Source organism: Echinops telfairi, unplaced genomic scaffold, assembly GCF_000313985.2.
Source record: "Echinops telfairi isolate 266 unplaced genomic scaffold, ASM31398v2 ScPeMD7_44;HRSCAF=162, whole genome shotgun sequence".
In the NCBI taxonomy this organism is placed as follows: Eukaryota; Metazoa; Chordata; class Mammalia; order Afrosoricida; family Tenrecidae; genus Echinops; species Echinops telfairi.
The window spans coordinates 14,364,857-14,373,600 of record NW_022103942.1 but is presented as its reverse complement, the minus strand read 5'-3'; the positions used below and the strand labels follow the sequence as shown (position 1 = coordinate 14,373,600).

The 8,744-nt window shown below is 34.9% G+C and overlaps 1 non-coding gene across 1 annotated transcript; it reads right to left on the bottom strand.

Moving 5' to 3' along the window:
* Positions 1-996: 996 nt before the first annotated feature.
* Positions 997-1,061, bottom strand: LOC115869784. The gene has a single exon (XR_004046372.1). It is a non-coding gene; the product is annotated as a small nucleolar RNA SNORD78 (small nucleolar RNA).
* Between the last annotated feature and the right edge of the window lie 7,683 nt (positions 1,062-8,744).

The following is an 8,744-nucleotide window of genomic DNA, read 5'->3' as shown; positions in this document are numbered from 1 at the left end:
GAGGTTATCAAGTACCATTATCTTTAAATGTTAATATGCTTACATTTTTATGTCCCACTAATTCACACACTACAAGTTCAAATGTTCAACCCTTCATAGCACATAAAAAAGTTATCAGAACAAGTGAACCACCACAATCAAATGTGTGACATAATGCACACAGTTTTGACAAGAAAGTCATGATGACAAAATCGCTTTCAGACACAATACTATTAAAAAATGGAAACAAAAATTTAAATGTTCATGTCATATAAATGCACAACAATAACTTCAAATTGTCATTAAATATGTTTTGTATTAGGGATGCAAAAGCTGCACCCACCCCCTCATCCCATGGAATTTTATGTTGGCACCCAATAAAGTCAAATCTTCCCACAATTCAACATCCAACAATCTTCTGATTATATCAAAAAATAAACGACAAGCAAATTATTTCATGTCTTAAAAAAACACATCTACACAGAAAAAAATGGGATGAAGTGGTATTTCCTCCTTCTTAAAAATGTTTCTAGAGCTACTAAAAACTTACATTTACAAAATAGTTAATACAAATATTCCTCTGCATTTTATAAGAAGAGAGATAACAGGGCCCACTGATAAGACATGGTAAATAAAAATTAATCGACTTTGCTTCTTTTTCTCCAGCTTCATCAGAGACTGGTCTCTCCTCATTTTTCATTTCTCTATTTTTTTTGTTCTATGAACATTTATTTGTGTTAGTTATGTTAAAATCTTATTCCATGGGTATTCATCCAGCTAGCTTTCAGCAGGAACCGGCATGGTTGATTACAAATCCTTTAGTTCTCCAAATATGAAGTCTTAGATCCTATCCTTTTTTTGAGAACTCATTTCCATCCGCTACAGCAAAAACTTGAGTCTTCACATCTTTTAAAGTACTCCAATGTGCACCTGGGGTGGGGGTGGGGGGGATTCCAAGATAAAAAAGCTGAATCCCCCAAACCAATTCATTTTCCCCATTAAAATGCTATCTCAGGGCTTTTCAGTGTTAAATTTGTCTACATGCTCTCTTCAGGTCAGACATTCATTAAACATCATTGTAACATTTCTCTATTTTTGCCAGGTAAATCTTCTTTGGTTTCTTGGTGAGCCACTTCAGCCTGTTTTCCCTTTGCTCACACTTTTTGGTCTGAAGCTGCATCCTTTCCTGCTGCCTTTTTTGGCTTTGTCTCCACTTTTGTAAGAGCAGGTTTCACGGACAACCTTGATGATATCCAGTTGGGCTCCTCCTTCACTGCCCTTTGGCCCAGCTGACATTCCTTTTCAGTATCTTGGCTGTGGGGAGGGTGCTTTCCAGATGTCTGAGGATGGGGCACAGAGAGCTTTTTCAAAGGTGGGTTGCCTTGCAGCTGTATCTGGGTTTGGGAGACTCGTAGGTCCTTCTTGTCTTCTGAGCTTCATTTCTTAGCAAATGTTTCTCTTTTGATCATTTGTGGTTGATTGTTCTAAGTAATGAATACCGCCCTTGTGTTATTGCTCACCTTGTGTTATGCCTTTGATTTGAAAGTTGAGCCATGGGAATGAGTTTTGTTCCGGGCCATTATCTCAGGGATTCCATCTATCTCTATCAAACCATTACTGAGCCTGTTTTTCAAATTGTTATTTTGACTTTTCCCCACATTTTCCCCCTCCATCCTATTCAGGAATTCCTATCATGATAACTTTCAAAACCATTTGCAATGCAAGCCAAGAACCATTTAACTCTTCTGGGCTCAGAGTCCAGTCGTGGAAGCTGGGATTCATGTAGCCCTTTAGTCTTTTGAACTAATTATTCCCTTGAATCTTTGATTTTTTTTTCCCAATCTTCTGTGCTCAAGATGGGGAGAGATTTAGAGTCACTAATTTTTTTTTAAATATGCTAAACAAAAAGCCCTGGTGGGTTTCACTTTGGGCTACAAACTGCATGTTCAGAAGCTCAAGTCCCACGAATTGCTCTGCAGGGAAAAAGATGAGGCTTATTACTCAATTACGGATGTACAGTCTTGGAAAACTAAAAGGACAATTCTACTCTGTCCTAAAGGGTCATTGTGAGTCAGATTCAACTAGATAACAGTGAGTTTGGGTTTTATCTATAAACTGACTTTTAAATTAGATTAAGAAGTAATCAAACATTCTTATCAATTTAAGACAATTGGTGGCTTTTTAAACATATTTGAATTTTATTTTCCTACTCTTCTGAAAATAAACTTATGTTTAACTGTGTGTATCATAATTGTTGCAGATGTTTTAACTAAACATTAAAATATTTGCTCAGATGTTTTAACTAAACATTAAAAATATTTACTCTTTTCTTTTGGGATATAATATTTCAGGAAAATAAAAAAATGTATGCACACCATTCCCACATACTCAATACATGGAAATAATATTGAATTTGGGGGAGGGGAAATAAGCTTACCATACTGAAGTGCATAATTGAAGAAATAATATTTTTAAATTAATGCCTTAGGAAGAATGTACCTTTCTGTTTCTTTGGGGGATTATGTTAAAATATAAGATTCACTGCTAATGAGGTCAACACTTCAAGCAAGATAAATTGAGTTTTCTTCATAAGCAGCAAGATTTTTATTAAAAATATGATTTCATTTAGTTCCAATACAAGAGAGTAGTTTTCTTCTAATTTTATTCTTTTTACATGGATGTGACTGTAACAGAAGTATTATGCAGATTAGACTGAAAAATCATCCCATATGATTAATTAAAACATTTTTGTGATGCTTTGAAGAAATTACATGTGTGAGCATAATTATTATTATTAATAGTGAACACATGTTTTGCTTGCTTGCCAAGCCATTAATTATACTATTAAATGTATATTTTTAAAATTATTATCTTATGTTGCCAAAAAATATTGAATATACCAGCAGAATGAAAAAATCTGTCTTGGAAGAAGTACAGCCAAGTAAATAATATACAAAAGAATACCAGAAGAATGAAAAAAATCTGTCTTGGTCCTTAATAGTAAAGATGTTGAGATTTCATCTCACGTATTTTTAACACATTATCAGGAGTGAGATAGTTAAGGTTTATTATGCCAACCTGGCTGATAAACACATGTGGGATTAACTGAAGGGCAGAAAGATAAATGGCTTGGTGAGCCTCACCTTTCTAGTTCTTGGATCTCTTGCTCTCTGATGGTCGGTCCAGGGTGCAGCTGCCTTAGTCAGTTCCCTGCTTCAGCTGGCAAGGCTCACTTGCTGTGAGACATCCCTGAGGAGAAGCCAGATGGACCTACCCTGATGCAACCCTGGGTGCTGGAGCAGCCATGCGGAGATCCCTGCCAGCGCTGAGATGTATACACTTCACTGATTTGGCTTTCCTCCTGCAGTTGGCATCATTGTGTGTGTTTTGTGAGATTGAGGAGGACTTTGTAGATGGCTGTCAGGCATATGGGCTAATGTTGGACTTATGTACTTGGACAGCACTGGGTTGGGAAGCTTTCTGAATGTACACTTACCCTTTATATAAAACTTTCTCTTATACATATATGAGTTTCTGTGGATTTGTTTCCCTACCGTATCCAGACTAACACAGGAGGGATCTGCTCCTGATAAGGATCCTATGCTTGATAAGTAGAAGGTCAAGTAAAAAGCGAAAGCCCCTCAATGAAATAGATTTATTAAATACATACATTTTTATACAGTTCTAATCCAAGAGAGATATTTCTCTTTTAACTTTATTCATTCCATATTGGTGTGGCTAATTCCACAATTTCATATTTTCATGAAAAAATATGCCATGTTATTTATGAGATTTTTTTCACAATGCTGGGCCAAAATGATATATATGGGCTGAAATGACATATTGGCAGCAATACTGTGTTCAAAGTTAGGAATGATTGTGAGTATGGTACAGGGCTGAACAGTACTGTACTTCTTTCTGTTTATCCAGAGTAGAATTAAAGACAGTTCACTCCAATAAAAATATACCAGATGATCAGTGGTGGTATTCAGTTCATTCTCTCTGGTTCGGCAGAACAAATACCTAAATTTTTAAACCGATACTGGTTGTTAAAATGGCACTTACTGGGAAGCCATCCAATGTGGAAATCACAAATTTGCATTCCTTACTCTTTTTAAAGGTGACCTTATTTTAGAATTCTTACTTAAGTATTAACAATATGAAATGATAAACTACTTTTTGATAGATCATTTTTTATATACTTAAAATGGTCATTAGGGCAGTGAATTAGTTGTTAAACTGTTTGATACCACCATTGCATATGTTGTTCTTGTGATTTTGTGTTTTCTTACAGGTTGATAATGAATCACTTATCTTAAATAAAAGAGCATTGAATCTTCAACTTCTGGATTCAACGCTTCCCTTACCTCCACTGTTGAATTAGTTTGATTACATTTACTGCAAGTTGCTATAACTATTGTAATTATTTTTGAAAGTTGAATGAACCATTTTAAGTCTTTTTGAAACAACTCAAGCTTTACACAAATAATGTAAATATTACATGAAACCTTTTAAAGCCATTTTACTGTTGTTCTTGCTTTACTGTAGCCAAGTATAAAATATCATGTAAATAAAGAACTATTGGTCTTATGTTAAAGTTATGGTGGTGGCTGAACCAGGTTATACTCACATAAAAGTGGAGATCTGGTTATTAAAAAATAATGAATTTCCAAAGCAGTAATATATCTAAAGAGAGGGTGTTTTGATTAGAAGTAGACTGATGTGGTATTCGGTATGGAAATATTTGTAAGTTCTCCTTGGGTGCCATCAAGCCATTCTGTCTCTCATTGAAACTCTATGTACAACACATTCTTGTGCAGCACTGCCAGGTCCAGATCCTACTTGACAATTGTTCTTATGTTTGAGTCCATGGTTACAGCCACTGTGTCAATCCATCTTGTGACGAGCCTTCCTCTTCTTCGCTGCCCCTCTACTTTACTAAGCATCATATCTTCTCCATGGACGGTCTCTCCTGACATGTCCAAAGTACATGAGCTGAAGCCACACCATCCTCGCTTCCAAAGAGAATTCTAGCTCTACTTTTTCCAAGACAGATTTGTTCATTCCTTTGGTAGTTCTTGGTACTTTAAATATTCGCTGCCTGTAACATAATTCAGAGGCATCGATTCTTCTTCAACCTTTCTTATTAAATTTATAAGTACATAACTTAAGTTCATTGTTCTTCATACCACTTTCTGAAATCAATCCACTAATTGTTATAGGTATTTACTATGAATCTGAAAAAAAAATTGAAAAACTTCTAAATCCCGTACAAATGTGAAATTACCTCTGGTGATCATATTGGCTAAGTAATGCTTACAGATATAGTGAAGTGATGATTATTCTATTTCTGAATTAATCCTTCTGAAAATTTCATTCAGCAACATACTTGAAGAAATCATGTATAAGGAGTTGGGTGTGCCTTGCAAAGTAAAGAACACAGATAATAATGAAACATTTAACTACATTATCTTATAAAAGGATTGACATTGTAAAATGATTTCTGGTGTACCAAAAATGTTTCTTTCTGGAAAATACTTGTAGTAAATATAATAGCTGAGTACAAGTGAGACTATGTACAAAAATTAGTTCATTTCACACTTTCTAATAATAGTAATTGAAAGGCTATTTTGAAGGTAGCAGTAAATGGGTATTAGAAAAAAATTAATGATTATTCGAGGAGTAGAGTGTTCTGAATTTACATATGTAGGATCGAAAGCATTAAAAGACATTTTAAGTGTTATAGAGATCATTGCTGGAGTTGATACTGCCATATATGCCGACACAATACGTAAATTTATATTATTCAGGGTCATGGCCGTCAAGTCAATACTGACTGACACTGTTCCCTGTGGGTTTCTGACACTAACTTTGCTGGAGGAGAAGGCCCGCTCTTTATCCCACGGAGCTCATGGTGGTTTTGAACTGCCAACAATGCAAATTGCAACTCAGTGCTAATCACTACCAACGAGGACTCAATACAGTAAATAAAAGTTCTTTTAGATACACTCTTAGTGACTTTTTGTATATTAGAACAATATACTACCTGGTCCTGCGTTATCTTCACAATCTTTGTTGTTTTCGGCTAATTGTTGCAACACCTGTGTTCATCTATTTCATTCAATGTCTTCCTATTTTTCTGACCCTCTACTTTGCCAAGTTTGATGTCTTCTAAAAACTGCCTCTTGATAACATGACGAGAATACAATATCCAAAGTTTCGCCATCCTTACTTCTAAGGAACACTGACTGTACTTCTTTGAAGATAGATTTCTTGCTTATTCTTACTTTCTAATTAAAATCCGAATGTTCTATAAGGTTGTTTTATACTGCTAGAGGGCAACTATTTTAAAGAGTGATATAGCTCAAATACCTCTATATATATTTTAAGATTTACAATCTAATTTTTTCTACTATTAATTAAGTGTATGTTATTAGGTGTCATCCAGTCAGTTCTGACTCATGGGGACTCTACCACAGAAGAAAACAGTGCCTGGTGCTGTGCTATACTCACAATTGTTATGTTTGAGCCTCTTGTTACAGCCATTGTATCAATCCATCTTGTTGAGGATTTTCCTCTTCTCCACTGCCCTTCTTTTTTACCAAAAATTATGTCCTTTTCCAGGATCTGGCCTCTAGCATGTCCAAAGCACATGAGAGAAGTCTCTTCATCTATGCTTTTAAGGAGCTTTCTGGCTCTATTTATTCCAAGACAGATTGGTGTGTTCTTTTGACATTCCATAGATTTCAATATTCTTCTCCAGAACAATAATTCAAATACATTGATTCTGCTTCTGTTTTCCTTATTCAGTGTGCAATTTTCACAGCCAAATGAGGCAATTGGAAGTACCATAGCTTGAATCAGGTACACCTTAGTCCTCAAAGTAACATCCTTGTTCTTCAACATAGGAAAGAAGTCTTGTGCAGTAGACTTACTCAGTGAAATCCATCCTTTAATTTTTTGACTGCTGCTTCCATGATCCTTGATTGTGGATCCAAGCAAGATGAAATCCTTGACAATTGCAACCATTTCTCTTTATATCATGATGCTATATACTGGTCCAGTTTTGAGGTTTTTTTCTTTTCTTTCTTTTTCTTTTTTCCAGTAAGTTGGAATTCATATTGAAAGCTGCAATCTTTTATCTTCATCAACAAATACTTCAAATCCTCATCACATATATGTGTAATTGTGTAATAGTATATTTAGTGTGTATGTAATATTAGAAATATCAGAAATAAAATTTAAAGATTAGTAATCTGTTTATTAAATACATATATTCCATTAAGCTTAGAAAATTCCACGCAATTTTATTTACAGCATTCCCCATATTTACTTCTATGTTCCTATTCCTTAATAAATTCCTTGAATCAACATCCAGTCTAAATCTCATTTTTGTATCCTCTTACGTGTTGATCTTTGGAGGTGTCATGAAGTTGGTTTTGACACAGAGAACCCACAAAAAGCATAACAGCAGAAAGTAACAGAAAGAAACAGCGCCCAGTCCTGCACCTTCTTCATAAGCATTGCTATTTATGAGCCCATTGTTGCAGGCACTGTGCCAATCCATTTCCTTGGGAATCTTTCCCTGTTTTGTTGACCCTCTATCTTACCAAGCATAAGGTGTCCTTCTTTGAGGACTGGTCCCTGCTGATAACATGTCAAAAGTACATGAAGTAAGGTCTTACCATTTTTACTTCTAAGGAACTATCTGGCTATATTTATTTCAAGAGATATGTGTTCATTGCTCTCACAGTCTATCATTGCCATCAAGTGGATGATTACTCATAGTGACTCTGTAGGACAGGGTAGAACTGTTCCCATATGTTTCCAAGACTGTAACTTTTTAAGGGATTAGAAAGCACCATCTTTCCTCCTGACAACCTATAACATATTCAATGTTCTTCTTTAATACCATACATCAAAGGCATGGCTTCTTCTTTGGTCTGACTTATCCATTGTACAGCTTTTGCATGGGCCTCTAGTAAGTGAAAATAGCATGGGCTGTGTCAGGTTACTAGTCTTCAGAGTGACATCTTTGCCTTTTACCACTTTAAAGGGATACTTTTTGAAGCAGATTTGCCCAATTCCAATATGCCAATTTTTTTCTTGATTTATGCTTCCAAAGCCATTGATTATGATCCAAGCAAAGAGAATTTGTGGACAACCTCAATACTTTTTGTTTACCATGATACTACTTATTGGTCCAATTGTGTGGACTTTTGTTTTCTTCATATAGTACTGCAGTCTTTAGCTAGCTCAGAAAAAAGAACGAGGCATATTTATATTTAAAGAAATATTTACCATTGCATCGGATTTTATGGTTTCCAGAAAAGAATTAGGTGTTTCAAATTTCCATGGGTATAGAGTTTTAATGTGTTTCATATTGATTATAATAAGCATACCAGTGTTTGCGAATATTAAATGTGTTTTTATGTTGATTAAACCTACGTAAATCCCTATTGTTTGATAGAGTCAAAGTTTCTCTTCATGCTGCATTAGCTATAATGACCTAGAAAATCAACATTAACCCATTTAGTGTACATGTGCCCTGTTACTATTTGTAGAATCAAATTATCTATAGAAACATACAAAGGAAGCACACCTGTTGCATGCTGTGATGCAGTTTCCTATTTTAAATTAACAGATTTCCCCAAGAATGATCTCATTAATGCAAAAAAAATTAATCTTTAAAATGATATTTTATTCTTGGTTGTATGTTTGTTCTACTTTTTAAAATTGGGAGTGAATATATATATATCATATCA